This window comes from Nerophis lumbriciformis, linkage group LG09 (genome assembly GCF_033978685.3).
Source record: "Nerophis lumbriciformis linkage group LG09, RoL_Nlum_v2.1, whole genome shotgun sequence".
NCBI lineage: Eukaryota > Metazoa > Chordata > Actinopteri > Syngnathiformes > Syngnathidae > Nerophis > Nerophis lumbriciformis.
The window spans coordinates 20599545-20616184 of record NC_084556.2 but is presented as its reverse complement, the minus strand read 5'-3'; the positions used below and the strand labels follow the sequence as shown (position 1 = coordinate 20616184).

Sequence of the window (16640 nt, the reverse complement as noted above, 5' to 3'; positions counted from 1 at the left end):
TCCACATTTTGTTATGTTACAGCCTTATTCCAAAAATGGAATACATCCTTTTTTTGTCCTCAAGATTCTACAGATAAGACCCAGTGATGAGAATGTGAAAAGGTTTTTTTTCTAAATGTTGCAAATGTATTAAAAATAAAAAATCACAGGTACGCAGGTATTCACAGCCTTTGCTAAATACTTTGTTGATGCACTTTTGGCAGCAATTACAGCCTAAAGACTTTGAATACGATGTCACAAGCTTGGCACGTATATCGTTTATCAGGTTCGCCAATTCCTTTTTGCAGCACCTTTCAAAACTCCCATCAGGTTGAATGGGAAGCGTTGGTTTTCATCCAGCATGTCTCTGTACATTGCTGCATTCATATTTCCCTTTATCCTGACTAGTCTCCCAGTTCATGTTGCTGAAAAACATCCTCACAGCATGATGTTGCCACCACCATGCTTCACTGTAGAGATTGCATTACCTGGTTTCCTCCAAACATGATGCCTGGCATTCAGGCATCATTCAGGCTGAAGAGTTACATTTTTGTTTAATCAGACCAGAAAATGTTGCTTCTCATGGTCTTGAGAGTCCTTTAAGTGCATTTTGGCAAACTTTTTACGAAGAAATGGCTTCCGTCTGGCCACTCTATACAGGCCTATTTGGTGGTTTGCTGCAGAGATGGTTGTCCTTCTGGAAGGTTCTCTCTCCACAGGCCATCAGGTTCTTGCTTGGTCACCTCCATGACTAGACCAAGATGAATGCAGCAATGTACAGAGACATCCTGGATGAAAACCAAAGCTTCCCAGCCGACCTGATGGATTTTGAGAGTTGCTGCAAAGAGGAATGGATTTTGAGAGTTGCTGCAAAGAGGAATGGGTGAAACTGCCCAAAGATACTTTTGGCAATATAGTGTTTTTAGCCACCCTTCCAAATGATCCGAATCAGGTGTCCTAATCACTTGGCCCGGCCACAGGTGTATAAAATCAAGCACTTTGGCACGGAGACTGTTTCTACAAACATTTGTGAAAGAATGGGCCGCTCTTAGGAGCTCAGTGATTTCCAGCGTGGAACTGTCATAAGATGCCACCTGTGCAACAAATCCAGTTGTGAAATTTCCTCACTCCTAAATATTCCAAAGTCAACTGTTGGCTTTATTATAAGAAAATGGAAGAATTTGGGAACAACAGCAACTCAGCCACTAAGTGGTAGGCCACGTAAACTGAAGGGAGGGGTAAGCGGATGCTGAAGCGCATAGCGCTAAGAGGTCATCGACTTCCTGCACAGTCAGTTGCTACAGAGCTCCAAACTTTATGTGACCTTCCAATTAGCCCACGTACATTATGCAGAGAGCTTCATGGAATGGGTTTCCATGGCCGATCAGCTGCATCTAAGCCATACATCACCAAGCCCAATGCAAAGTGTCGGATGCAGTGGTGTAAAGCACGTCGCTACTGGACTCTAGAGCGTTCTCTGGAGTGATGAATCATGCTTTTCCATCTGGCAATCTGATGGACGAGTCTGGGTTTGGATGTTGCCAGGAGAACGGTACATTTTGTACTGCATTGGGCCGAGTGTTTTTCAGGAGTTGGGTTTGGCCCCTTAGTTCCAGTGAAAGGAACTTTGAATTCTCCAAGATACCAAAACATTTTGGACAATTCCATGCTCCCAACCTTATGGGAACAGTTTGGAGCGGGCCCCTTCCTCTTCCAACATGACTGTGCACCAGTGCACAAAGCAAGGTTCATAAAGACATGAATGACAGAGTCTGGTGTGTATGAACCTTGACTGGCTTGCACAGAGTCCTGACCTGAACCCGATAGAACACCTTTGGGATGAATTAGAACGGTGACTGAGAGCCAGGCCTTCTTGACCAACATCAGTGTGTGACCTCACCAATGCACTTTTGGAAGACTGGTCGAAAATTCCTACAAACACACTCCGCAACCTTGTGAACAGCTTTCCCAGAAGAGTTGAAGCTGTAATAGCTGCAAAAGGTGGACCCACATCATATTGAACCCTACGGGTTAGGAATAGGATGGCACTTCAAGACTTGAAGTGCCATCCCATTCCTAACCCATACTCACATATGAACTTGAAGTTCAAGTTAATATGTGAGTCAAGGCAGGTGGCCAAATACTTTTGGCAATATAGTGTATGTGTGCCAAGCTTGTACGCATCGTATTCAAAAAGCTGCATCAACAAAAGAGTCAGCAAAAGCTTTAAATACTAATGCTCATGTGATTTTCTATTTAAAAAAACTAGAAATTTGAAAACAAACAATTTATTCCATTTTAGAATAGGGCTGTTACATACATTGTGGAAAAAGTGAAGCGCTGTGAATACTTTCAGGATGCAATGTATTTACTGTATTTTTACGATAATTTTACCCTCTGAAATTCAGAGGGTAAAATTATCATTATCATTCAGAGTCTGAATGACGCACTGTTAATAATTTCAGAAATATTTAAATGGCTTTGACAGTATTCTTTATAGCCACGCGAGGGCACTGTTTTCTAACTCATTTATCTAAAAGTAAAACTGCTTTATTTGCTGTAGTATATATGGTCTGTGGGTATTCTAAAGAAGATTGTCCCGAGCAACGTCGAATTGTGTATGAATGACAATTTCCCTCCAAATACGACAATGTGAAGCATCTGGTACGATAATGTGTCATTTTCCACTTGGCAACGTTGCACCGGCGTTCACTGTGTGATTAATCACCAGCAGGTGGCATCGCAACACATTGAAACCCTTGTGTAACGCTAGCTTAAGTTACAATTGTCAAACGATTCGTTTTAGGCGGAACATATATTGTCATTAAATTAGAACACGGTTGAATGATTTGTTTCCTAAACTGTAAGTTTTAAAATTTGTTTTTCTAAACAATGCAATTTACCCCTTGTTTGAATTCGTGTTTGCTTGTGCAGCCCAATTAGCATGTGTTGTCACCACTAGCCATATTAACGTTTATAACACAAGTTTTAAACTATTAACTATGTCCCTTTGATAAGAATAGCTATGTTGGAAAGTAGCTCCTGTGAAGTAAAATGCCTTTAATGCTTACACTGATCTACACCAGTGGTTCTCAAACTTTTTCCACCAGGTAACACCTCAGAAAACACTTGGCTCTTAAAAGTAGCACAGTAGTGACCAACATTAAAATACAGTGGCGTAGAAAGCCTAAGTAATCATTAAAAATTAAAAAGGCAGAAGATTTATTTAACAAGTATATTTAAGATTTTTGGCCACTGTACCATGAATTTGACCATGAATGATTAACGTGGACCCCGACTCAAACAAGTTGACTAAACGTATTCGGGTGTTACCATTTAGTGGTCAATTGTACGGAATATGTACTGTACTGTGCAATCTACTAATAAAAGTTTAAATCAATCAATCAATGTAACAATAAGCACAGTTTGAATAGTACCACTGTCTTTGAATATAGGAAATTAAAACACTGTTCTTCAAGTGATTATTTGGCGTACACCTAAGTACACTGTTTGAGGATCACTGATCTACACTAATATTAGCCGCTAATACAGCAAAACTTCTTTATGTATTAATCTCTCACAGTCATTTCTGACAGGCGGAATAATTATATCTGCTTCTCTGGGATCCATCCAAGAACATTTTGTCCTGACTGGGAGCACTACAACTGGAAGGATTAGTAAGTAAATTAGTCATTCAGTATTAAACAATCTACAACTGCTCATGCCGGCAGTTCTTCCTCAGAAAACTCACCACATTTGATGGGACATGAGTTGTTTTTTTATTTTATTTTTTATAGTGGACAATCGTTAAACATTCATCAGTCACAACATTGACACAATTTGATGAGATCCTGACACTGAAGCAGTATCCAAATATGTCTAATATTATGTTTTGCAGTGGTGTAGAAGTCCACGGTGAGCTGTTTGTAATATTCTGGCTCTCCTGTGCAGATGTTTAATGTATGCAAAATATTAGAAACCTCCGTATGACAGGAAGTTTGACATTCTTGTTCATGTTTTGTGTTACAGAGAAAGCTGGTGACCAATCCTTACTAAGGTATGCAGGTTTTAAAGGGGAACTGCTCTTTTTGGGGATTTTTCTTTCACAATCATTATCTAAAACAAGAACACATATGTTTTTCTTTTTTCTATGCACTCTTAACTAGTAAATAAATGCGATCAAAAGTCTGCTTACAATGGAGCCTGTGGGAGTCGCTCTATTATTCCTATAAAGAGCTTAAACACATCCATCAGTGTTTAATATACACACTAAGTATATATGTAATGTAGTAACAGGCACATTCATAACAACATGTAATTGTGTGAATGCTTGGGCATTCACACATATAAGATTCTACACCAAAAAAGTAATCTTTTTATTAGTATTCCGCCGCAAAAGTTTGCAGCGCCCCACAGTTTTCATCCGATCAGAACTGTTCAGGTATCAAAACGTTTGCCTTGATATTTTTACAAATATCTCGGATTGCCCAGAATTTCTAGGACATTTTGCCCATTGAAAAGGAATGGTCCAATTTTCAAACATGCACAACTCCCATATTGCTCACCCGATTCGAATTGTTCCACCATCCACACACTCCACTCACCCTGGACAAGTTAAAAACAATTCCAGGAATTCCCGTTTTTCCAAAGCCCTATGTTCACCTCTTCCTGGAAAGTTTTCACAATCTACATTTTTCAACCGTTTTTTGACCATTCCACCTTCAAAATATTTCTCTTCGTTGGGACAACAAACGCTCCTATTTTTGTTTGTACAAATTACCGGTTTCCCCAAAATTCCAGGTATTCCGATATACCGGTACCCATTCTCAATTCAAACAGTTATGTCAAAATTTTTCAACCAATTCCAAAAATTCTAATACCAACCCCTTTATATCATCTAGGACAATTGTGCAAGTATCAATATTTTCACAAATCCCCGGTTTTCCTGGAATTCCTAAATTTCCTGGAAATTCCGATTCAAATGAACGGACAGATACCGTACATAGTTTTACAATGCACTATATCAGGCCCGGCCCTAATCAATCTGGCGCCCTAGGCAAGATTTTAGGTGGCGCCCCCCCACATCGGCAGTGAAGTGTATATACTCACAAGAACCCGAATAGCTTTGTCTTTGACCTTTTTTTTTTTACTTACAACTATACCTAATATATAAAGGGGTGGAAAAGTGACTATTACCTGCAGGGCAAACATTAGCTAACCAGAAGGCAATAATGTAAACAAAAAACACCTGCTTAAAAGATCTAATACAAATGTCCCTGAGGAATGTAAGGTGGGAGTACTGTAATTACCTAACGTTACATTATTATTTTCCATAACAATTTAGCCCCCTCCACAATATTAACCCGACGTTAAAACAGAACTAGCTATTTATTGATTAGCAATTGCCGAATCATGTAACATTAGCTTAATGCTAAAAAGGCAGGTACTATCACATTCTGTAACAGACAAATAATTTCATGTAGGCTAACGTTACCTACCTGCTACCTCTGTCTTTTCTCGTTTCTCCTCTTCTTTTCTCTTTTTTCTTCCCTGGGCACCTGACAGTTTTGGCCGTTTTGACATCTTGTGTTGATTTTTGATGTGGTGACGTCCAAAAAGAGTCATGATACGGGAAGGGAGGGGGCGCACCGTGCGTGGGGAGGAGGGGGGGCGTAATGTTTTAACAAATAATATTTCTATTAAATAGGCTTTACTTTGCATTTTAATTAACGTGAGATTATTTTTTTTATTTAGAAATAATAGTAACAACTTTTTTTTTCTTTTTTTTTTTCTCCAACATTTGTGGCACTGGCATGGCGCCCCCTGATGGACGGCGCCCTTAGCATTTGCCTATACGGCCTATGCCACGGGCCGGCCCTGCACTATATTCTCAAAATTTTAAACCCGATTGCGACCTTTCAACCATTCACCCACACTACTCTTCCGATATATTGATAGGATAGGATAGACTTTTATTTAGCCCACTATGGGGAAATTACGTTGTTGCAGTGCAGGTTTTTACATACAGTAACAGAAGCAAAGCGTAGTGAAAAACAAAAAAATAGTAATAAATATTACATAGTGCTCGCTAATATGTACAGATGCAAGATAAAATACAACAAAAAAACACTAACATCCATATTGCACACTAAGAAATCATGTACCGGTAAATGCGTTGTAAAGTCTTATGGCTGTGGACATGGTCGCGCTTCTTCTTGCACTGTGGATGTAACAGTTTAATGCTGAAGGAGATACTCAGGACCTCCACAGTGTTGTGCATGGGGTGAGAGGGATTGGACGTTATGGATGTCAACTTGGTCAGCATTCTTCTGTCAGCAAAACATGTTTTTCCCAAAATTCCCGGTTTTCCCGGAATTTCCCAGAATTTCCTCCCCATTGACAATGAATGGGCATTATACTGTCGACTGCATATCCCACATTTCTCATTTGATTCGAACCGTTATACCATCCCCACACTCCCCTGGACACTCAGGCATTTCAGTTCCACTCACGCGTATTGGCGGCTTGCGCACATAGGGCATTCACACGCAATTTGTACCGGAATTGCAAATTCTAGTAGTTAAGTATTTTGCTAATTTTAAGCATACGGTAGCGCAATAATTTTACAAACACATCACAATGTTCGCTTTTTTCTTCGACATCATCACTGATTACTGCTCACTACTGACTTCATGAGAGACATCACTTACTGTACCATGTCTGCTCTCACTGGGATGCCGACTGCTAGAATGTTCATATATTCCCGTTGAAATGAAGAATGACTCAAAATCCTTGCGATTGAAAAAGGCGGGTGGAACTAAGCATCTTCTCGTGTCTTTCTCCCCATTTTCGAGCCTAAACAGGATGCCACAGTTGACCAGCTTGTCAGATTATGTCCTCATCCTTCTTCTATCCAGGTGAGAGGCATTTTTTATGATCTAAAATAAACTTTTACCATGTCAGATGCGAAAAAGCAACTCACCAGCTCGTGATGTCAATACAGCAGCAACAAGCGAGTTACAGTAGCTCTCTGTGACAATGCACTGCTAAAAATAGTTTGTCTGCATTAGTTAGGGCTTATATTAACAATATCACTAATACTTGGGTAATATTCAGGTCACATGATGTAAATAGAGTATGGTTGGCGGTTTTTGGATGGGTATTTAGAATATAGAGGCACTCCATTGACTCCATTGTAAGCAGACTTTTTATTTACGAGTTAGAATGCATAAAAATATTAATCTGTCTTATTATCTCTCAAAATGATTGTGAACGATAGGCAAAATTCCCCAAAAAGTGCAGTTCTCCTTTAATGTGTTCTCACTCCTATCAACTAGTACTACTTAGTGCATGTGTGTTTTTATTTTTTAAATGTTCTTATCTGTTCATGACACACACACGCCAACAAGACTCTCCTGCCTTCCCGCCCCCAACCCCCACCCCCCACTCACGTTGTTTTGTGCTTGACCAGAGCTGCTTGCCTGCTAACACACACACACAGCCATATGGTCCGATCAGGCCTGGACTGGGTACAGTAATTAAAGAAGAGGGGGGGTGGCTGTATGGGACAGTGGGGCCTGCCTTATTGAATATCATGATATCCATCAATCCATCCATTTTCTACCGCTTGTCATGATATGTTTGTTTCAAAACGAACAGGAGTGTATCCAAGAAGATGCATTGAGGACATCAAAACACATGTGCTCAAGCAGGTTGAGCATTGTTTGCAATGATCTCAGCCTCCTACGTTTGGGGAGTACACAGAGGTAGCTCCAAACAAACAAACTGACACACACACGCCACCATTTTTTAACTCTGCCCTCTTTGGGAGCCTTTATCTGGCCTGTGCAGAAATGTCACATGCAGTGAAGACTACAATGCAAACACCACTTGCCTCAATTATGTTATGAAGGAATTAATTATTCACTGACAAATAAAACAAATGTTAAAACCATCTTGCAATACTGGATATAGCCCCGCCCCTCCATCGAGTGTAGTTTTTTTGTGTAATCCTGTAAACTTTACCCCTGAGCGGTGCAAAAACCTCCGCCAAGGCCAAACAATCCCAATTTGGATCTGCAGCAGATAGTTTAACATCATTATTGTAAACCAACTGCTTCATTTGAATTCATGCTCAATTTCATGCATTGCATTCCCAAAATGTGTAATAATGCAAAATGTTTTTAGAAAATATAAAAAAATTAGGCTTGTTAATAAAACAGGGGAAAATAAAAATAGCTTAACGGGCATTTAAATCGAATGTGTTTTTGATGTGTGGACATGAGTAACTGCATAAAAGAGAGAAGCGTTTGCTGACTACAGGATGTGACACAACATTACATCACAGACCTATGTTTGTGTTTGTTATCACCTTAAAGTGACATCACTCAGAATGTAAATATATTTATAATCCAAATCTCCCCATTCAATTATTTTGTTTTGGCTCCAGCTGACCACTGCTGCCCTGCTCTGTCAAGGAGATGAGAAGGGGGAGGACACAGGGGCTAAGCTGTGTGTGTGTGCGTGCGTGCGTGCGTGTGCGTGTGTGTGTGTGTGTGTGAGAGAGAGAGAGAGAGAGAGAGCAAGGAGAAAGAGGGGGTTGGCTTTAGTGTGATGTGAATGGAATAGAATCAGCAGCACAGAGCGAGAGGGAGGAGGACAGCACAAATCAACCTGCCTCTTGACTTAGCAAACAGAAAAGAGGCACACAAACTGGGAAGTGTGTTATTGTTTGCTGTTTCTTTATTTTGGGACAGAGGAAGAGCGCAGCAGACAGGAGGAACTAGCTGAGGAGGAGGAGGAGGAGGTGAGCGAGCCAGAGCGTGGAGATAGATAGCAGAAAAATGCTGCCGGTTAGAGAAGGGGAGGGAGTCGGCAGAGAGGAAGAGGATGAAATAAGGCCGGGTCGAGCGGAGCTGAAATGTTGGAGGTAAGAGGCTTTTTTGTCTGTCTTCTTCACATTCCAGCTTTGGCCAAACCATAGTGGCAGTGCATAGTGTGTGCGTGTGTGTGTGTGTGTGTGTGCGTGTGCGTGTGTGTGTGTGGGCATGCACGCAATCCAAGCACACAATGTATGAGACAGCCTCATGTCAGATCATCTTTTGTCTCTCCAGTTGTTATCAACATCAACTGTGAGTTGTCCAAGGGAGCCCATGAGCTAACACCCCCCGCCCCCACACCCTCCCTCAAAGCTCCTTGTGTGTGTCATTTCAACATTGAGGGATTCAATCCAGTTTGCAACCTTTGTCGCATTTCATCACTGGCCCTCTTTTTCCTTCTCCCTCTCCTCTCCTACCTTCCCCCATCTCTCCTGTTTCTCCATTGTGAGGCCCAATTGTCTTTAAAAAAAAAAAAAAAAAAAAAAAAAAAAAAAAAAGCGCTATGACACAGTCAAGGAGTCGGTGCAAAAGCCTCATGGAGGCGGGAGCCAGACGTGATGAGCTGAACATGCTTGGACAAAAAAAAATCTCTTTAAAAACAGGAATCACGATAAAAGCCCGCAATCTTTGATGTGCTAGGGATTTATGTGCACCAAAGGTGACGTGCAGGATTGGGGTGTTGTTTTCAAGGTGGCAGCAGGAATGAGGGATGCTAGAATCAGGTGCCACCACCCCCCTCCCACCCTCTCCTCCTCCTCCTCCTCTCTGTAATTTAAGATGGGGCTATGTGTATGTGTGTGTTAGAGAGAGGACACAGGGTTTCAGATGATGCTGTAGGGAGAAAAAATGCAGGGATGCAGGACCTAGCATGCAGTGATAGAGACACAACAACAACAGCAGCAGCAGTCACTTACATAAGCCAGGCCACTCAAAGGACGGGCCATTTAATTTGCATTGAGCCGCACTCTCCCTCCTGTGCTATTCATCGTGGTAACTTGACATTAATGTTTTTAGCCGCAAAATGCTCACTTAAGGTGACAAAAATCTGTATGATGAATGTGAAGTGTTTTTTCACACAATGTTGGTAAATGTCCCATTGACGAGGATTATTACCGTATGGCTTTTAAATGTCGCTATGATACTGTATAGTCGGATGCATGCCATGTGATGCTAGGATTCAAGGAACTTTATTGTCATACCAGCACACATGAGATGGCACAACATTTATTCCAGTGAGTACCACAACAGCAATAGTATGTATATCATAATTTGTATATGATACAATATACATTGAGTAGTTTATAAATAGCATATGTTATTGGAATAGATTATAAATAGAATATAATAAATACAATGTTTCAATTGGTTTGAGTCATTGGTTTCTGTGCAATTTCCTGTTTACTGACAACTAGCAACCTCTTGTGTATTTTTATTGTGGGTAGTCATTGTTGTCTTTACATTTTGAATCAGCTTACAGATGGTGTCAAATAATACAAAAAAATAAAAGTCTGATGCAACGGCAATGTATGCCAGCCGGCACCTTTAAAATGTTTCTTGAATTTCAATAATACACAAGTGGATAAAAGCACGGTCGATTGTCTTAACGGGGAAGTTAGAAAATGACAGTTTGACTACCAGTACAACTTGATAACAATGTCATAAATTTAAGAAGATTCCATATTTATTTTCGATACTGATGCTTTGTATGTAGTAATTTACCTAAAAGATGTGGGAGTGATACATGCACTTTTAAAATGCCATCATTTGTATACCGGTAGATACTGTATGAGAGTATAGTGTGTACTCAATCATATTGATACCACAGAATCGATACTTCCATCACTAATTTTGAGCCCGTGTGACATCCTAAATACAGTTGTGAATGCACAAAATGTGAACATTGTGCACTTAAACATATTCAACTTTCTAACACCACTGTTTATGAACGTTAACACATTTAATGTTATAACAAATATTTTTATTGAAAGTTAATATTGTACTTTTGAAAATAAATGCAGTTTCCAAAGGGGTTTTAATAATTGCAAAGCAACAGTGTGCCCTGTGATCTGCATATAAATAATGGGGTGGACCGATTGATCAGTAATTTAAAATCCGATGATTTCAACATTTTAACATTATTTAAAAGAAATAGGTTTATAACCATAGTGTAGGAATGTACAGTATATCCTTCACATTTCAGCAAGAATTTACAAGACAATAGGCAATAATGCCTATGTGTTGGATAGCTTTCAGTTGATAGTAATCTATACTGCTGCACGAGCTGTACACTGACTATTCTAAAATGTGTCCAGGTTTCATTCTTGTACTCACTTTTGTGAGATACTGTATATATGTCAAGCAATCTGTATCCAGTTTGAGCTAGTAAATATGCAATGTTAGAAGCCGTTATGACATCTGTATCTGATGCATTTGGCAGCAATTACAATTTTAATTTGCGTAGGCAGGATCCTAATGCATTGTGCTCCCTTAAATGACAACAAACCGCCTTTTCCTTGGTGGTGGGGTGGTCCACACTGTATGAGAGTTTTTGTGAGCCCAGCACCTCCCATCATGCTTTTTCCGTGCAGTCACCTACTTTGTATGCGAGTAATACAGCGACAAGATTGCTATAGGCAGCGTGCTTTCACACTCAATGTCCACTTCTCAGGAAGTTACATGACTGCTGAGGGCTGGCCAAGCACTTAATTTGAGTGTTTAAACTCCCTAAAGGCACCTGTCAAGGTATTAGAAGTTTGTTTTGCCAGCAATTGTAACTGTCTTATGTTTGCTCTTTGTAAATATTGGTGTGCTTTGCGCTGAGCATTGACGATGCCTTGGAGCACTGTGGTGCACTAAAAGTGAGTCACACTCAGGGGAAATAAACTTGAGCTCTAATGGTTCGTCCCATTATCATCGTGACTACTAAAATAGTATAAATAGACTGCCGCCATTAATTAGCAATGTTCAATAGAATCACAATAGAAAAGATGATGTGAGCAACTCTGAAAGTATCTCTTCATTGAGAGGATCTCTCTGTGCGTGTATAGTTAGCTTGTTATTGCAATGTTATGAGATTACAAGGCAGCTATTCAAAATATTAAAAGCAGTTCTTTATAATTTAGTGCAGAGCTGCACCACTGCAAACTACAATCACAAGGATAGATATATTCTTTTGCAAGGCTTACGTTCCAAGACTCTTGCAAATGGCAAAAATAGATTAATAATGAACACACAGCCTATGCCTGCTTTTGATTCTTTAAACCTTATATAATATGCTTGTCACAGTTATAAAATGTAGTTTAGATAGATCTGTTGTACTTAAAAAGAATGCAGTCACTCATCACATCTTGTCAAAGCATCTTCCTGCTGGAAAATGTTGAGTGACTTGTAAGACAGCACCCTTTGCTGGATTCATTGCTACAGAGAGCACCACCAAACCACTTTTTATTCAAGTTAGTGTACATTAAACAAAAAGTTATTTACAATTTGAAGCAAAGAACAGAAATCTAGGTGAGTCACGGATGCCAAACCATGAATAAGCATACTGTATTGGTTTTAATTAGTACTGTCAAATATTTAAAATAAAATCAGATTAATAACAGGTTTGATGTGGATTAATTTTATTTCATCCCAATGAAATGTCATTCAGTTTAATTTATATCAATGGTGTTGTTGTTTTTTTGCATGAACAAAGAGAGTCAATAAAAAAGGAATAATATGCACTTAACATGTTTATTGGTGACCTCTAATATTATGTTCATGTGAACAGAAAACAAAAATGTTTCCACATTAATGTGAACCTGTTACTCCCTTTGTGTTATTCATGCGCTATCTTAAGCTGGTAGAGTTCCCACAGAGTCTGAATAATACTGCATGCTTAGTGGGTAGAGTGGCCATCTTGTAACCCGGGGGTTACCAATTCGATCCTGGCTTGGAGAGCTCATGTCAAGGTGTCCCTGAGCAAGACACCAAACTCCTAACTGCTACTGATGGGTCGTGGTAAGCGCCTTGAATGGCAGCTTTCGCCGTCAGTGTGTGAATGTATGGGTGAATAGGATGAATAATGTAAAGCGCTTTGAGTATCATTCCAGGTCTAGTAAAAGTGCAGTATGAATAAAGACCATTTACTTTGTCGGTCAACTGTTACGTCATTTTTCTTTGACTCAAATTTCCCAACAGGCTGTTTAAGGTCTGCCATATAGACTTGTTTGCGTATGTAGCCTGTCACTAGCGGATCAGCTGCTCATTTGCGCATGTGCAACGGTAGGACTATTTGGACAAACTGCCAAAATGTGTTGCTAGAGCCGTTTCAGGGATAGTGAGTCTTTCTGCGTGGCAGATAGGTTAATTGGAATAATAATGATGATGGATGAATCTGCATTAAAGCGTACATTTTGACAGCCCTGGTTTAAATTATATTAGTGCAGCTCATGAGCATACCTAATGTAGTAGTATTGTGTATGTTTTCTCTCTAACTCAACACTTCATCATTTTGAAAACGCCCACACTGAGCTATTGTATTTGCACGCAACACTAAAGCAGAACCCATTAAAAATAATGTATGTTTATGTTAAATACCTCTTAACCTCGTTTTAGAGACACTCAATAATGTCAGGCGTACATACATTGAACCATTAAGCCAGGCCATGGCATTCTACACATTGTTCACGTTGCCATTACACAGAAGAAGAAGTGCTCTCAAGGCCATTCAAAGCCATTGAAAGAAACTAACTGCGAGGTTAAAGGGCAGAAAACATCCTGCCCAGAGATGAATGTAAAAATACGTTTTTGTAGGAATAATAGATTGTCAAGCTAATGCAATGGTCCTCTATTAGGTAGCCAGTTACCCCGCACACATACAAAGAGGATAGAGCTTTTCACTGCTGCATTGTCTGTCTGCACTACAGAAACAAATGGCGGGCCATCTTAAAATTTGCACTGGAATAAATTTAAAGTTAGTCTTTTATGTTCATGTTAAGCTTGCTATGGAAACTTTAATAAACAGCATAGTTGCATCTTAAACTACTTGACACTAAGCAGGTAACTCTACAAGCTAATGGTACATGTTAGCCAGAAGGAGTAGATCTGCTGGTGTGAATATATTTTATATGCTATATGGAGAAAATATATGCCAACAGGAAGATCAAAACCAGATCTGAAAATATATATATATTGGTCAATTCAAGAAGAGTCAATGGACTGTAAAAAGGGTGCACGGTTTTGGCAAAAATTAAAAATGTACAATAGAACTATGTAAGACAGCAGGGAAGTGGGGTGGTTGGGGGTGCTGACCTCATCATTTAATTTGTAATTAAATAGGCAAATAGGAAGTCTAAACAAACATTATACATATATTTAAAGACAAATCTTTCTGTATTGCTTCCTCGTAGTATCAACATTTCAAATGAAATAAAGATATTTATATAGCGCTTTTTCACAATTGTCTCAAAGCACCATACATTGAAGCATGGTGGTGGTAAGCTACATTGACACCGGGAACAAGCAAAGTGTCTTGCTCAATGACACAACGGCACTGACCAGAATGACAGAAGCTAGTATCGAACCACAAACCCTTAAGTTTCTGGACGGCCGCTCTACCCGCTACTCCACATAAAAGCTGGGTTTCACAAACGGCCCCTGGGCCCCACTTTGCCTTCTTGGTAAGAGTGATTTTCAGCACTGTCTTCTTAGCCCTTATGAAAGTGATAAACATTAGGTTGCATGCTTCACATCAGTATGTGATGAAGAACCTAAACTACAAAGTGGTAAAAAATATGTCATTAGTTATTGATAATATCTTGATTGATTGATTGATAATATCTTAAAATGTATAACCATATGTCATGAAAAAAGCAAAAACGTACTGATCAGTTGTATATGTACTGTAGATCACCTAAGTCAAACATTGATACGTTTGAGAACTGGATTAAGGCAAATTTTACTGAAATCAGTCAAAAAATAACTTTCTTATGCGGAGACTTCAACATTGACCTCTTGAACCCTAACATTTTGATTTTATTGACACAATATATAGCCTGAGTATATATCCTAAAATCACAATGCCAAGCAGAATCTCAGGACACAGCGCCACACTAATTGATATTTTTACTAATTATTTTGATAATAATCCCACAAGTGGCCTGTTAATATCCGACATCAGTGATCATTTGCCAGTTTTCGAAATCAATGACAGATAGTACAAGAAGAGGGACATGGATGACAAAAGGACTGAAAAATGCTTGCAACAAGAAGAATACATTATAAAGAACATTTACAACACAAAGATCTACAGAGGCAGAAAACAAGTACAAAACATATAAGAACAAGCTAACTGGCATACTACGAACACGGAGGAAAGAATAATACAGTCAATTATTGGACAGGAACAAAAACAATATGAGAGCAACATGGGGCATCCTAAATAGCATTATAAAAATGGTGCTAAGAAGGATTATCCTAAATACTTCTCAAATGTAAATGTAAAAAATGACAATATGAACAAAGTAGTTGAAAGCTTCCATACATACTTTGTGAACATTGGACCAAATCTGGAGGAAAAGATTCCAGATCCCGAGTCAGTTGAGGACTTTAATGATACTATAGACAGAAATCCCAACTCTTAGTTCCTCAAAGGTGTGATAAAAGAGGAAAAAATCATCAATATTGTGAAAAATTTTAAATTCAAGACCTCAACTGATTGTAACGAAATTGATATGGAAATGATAAAAAGGTTATTGAAGAGATTTCAGAACCTTTAACATATATCAGTAATCTATCATTTCAAACGGGCAAATTTCCAGATAAAATGAAAATAGCAAAAGTCGTACCAATTTATAGGACTGGTGACAAACACCAGTTTACAAACTACAGACCAGTTTCTCTACTTCCACAATTTAAAACAAATATTGAAAAACTGTTGAATAACAGATTGGACGAATTCATAAATAAAAATGAAACACTCACACTAACATGTGACTGAGCCAACATCTCAACATCAATGGCAATAATCGAAATAACAGAAGAGATTACCAATGCAATAGATAGGGAAAAAATGTGCTGCTGCAGTGTTTATAGATTTAATAAAAGCATTTTACACAATCAATCATAATATCTTAATAAACAAATTAGAAAGGTATGGAATCAGAGGGTGGGTCTTGAACTGGGCAAGAAGCTACTTAACCAACAGAAAGCAATACGTGAAGATAGATGAACACACTTCTACAGAGCTGAAAATATTTTGTGGCGTACCTCAGGGATCAATACTTGGACGAAAATTGTTTAATCTTTATGTAAACAAAATTTGTAAAGTTACAAAGTTAGTATTCAGGAAAAAACACACAAGAGCTAATACAAATAATAACAGAAGAAATGAACAAATTAAAAAGATGGTTTGACAAAATCAGGCTATCTTTGAATCTCAGTAAAACCAAAATAATGTTATTTGGTAACAGTAGAAGGGAAAGTCAAACACAAATACAAATAGACGGAGTACACATTGAAAGGGTAAAAGAAAACACATTTTTGGGTGTAATATTAGATGATAAAATGAACTGGAAACCTCGTGTAAAAATCATACAACATAAAGTAGCAAGAAACACGTCAATAATGAATAAAGCAAAATATGTTCTGGACCAAAAATCACTTCATATTCTCTACTGCGGGCAGCATGGACGAACAGAGGTTAGTGCGTGTGCCTCACAGTACGAAGGTCCTGGGTTCGATCCCCGGGCTCAGGGTCTTTCTGTGTAGAGTTTGCATGTTCTCCACGTGACTGTGTGGGTT

At 39.0% G+C, this 16640-nt stretch overlaps 1 protein-coding gene and 1 long non-coding RNA gene across 2 annotated transcripts in view; both read left to right on the top strand.

The window, feature by feature from the left end:
* Positions 1-2718: 2718 nt before the first annotated feature.
* On the top strand, positions 2719-4036 carry LOC133607568 (uncharacterized). Its single transcript, XR_009815427.1, has 3 exons — positions 2719-2842; positions 3576-3656; positions 4009-4036. It is a non-coding gene; the product is annotated as an uncharacterized lncRNA (long non-coding RNA).
* Positions 4037-8599: 4563 nt separating this feature from the next.
* Positions 8600-16640, top strand: part of sipa1 (signal-induced proliferation-associated 1) — a 55076-nt gene continuing 47035 nt past the window's right edge. Inside the window, exon 1 of the mRNA XM_061962315.1 lies at positions 8600-8908. The gene's annotated coding sequence lies outside the window, so the exon portion shown is untranslated. The remainder of the gene's footprint in view (positions 8909-16640) is intronic.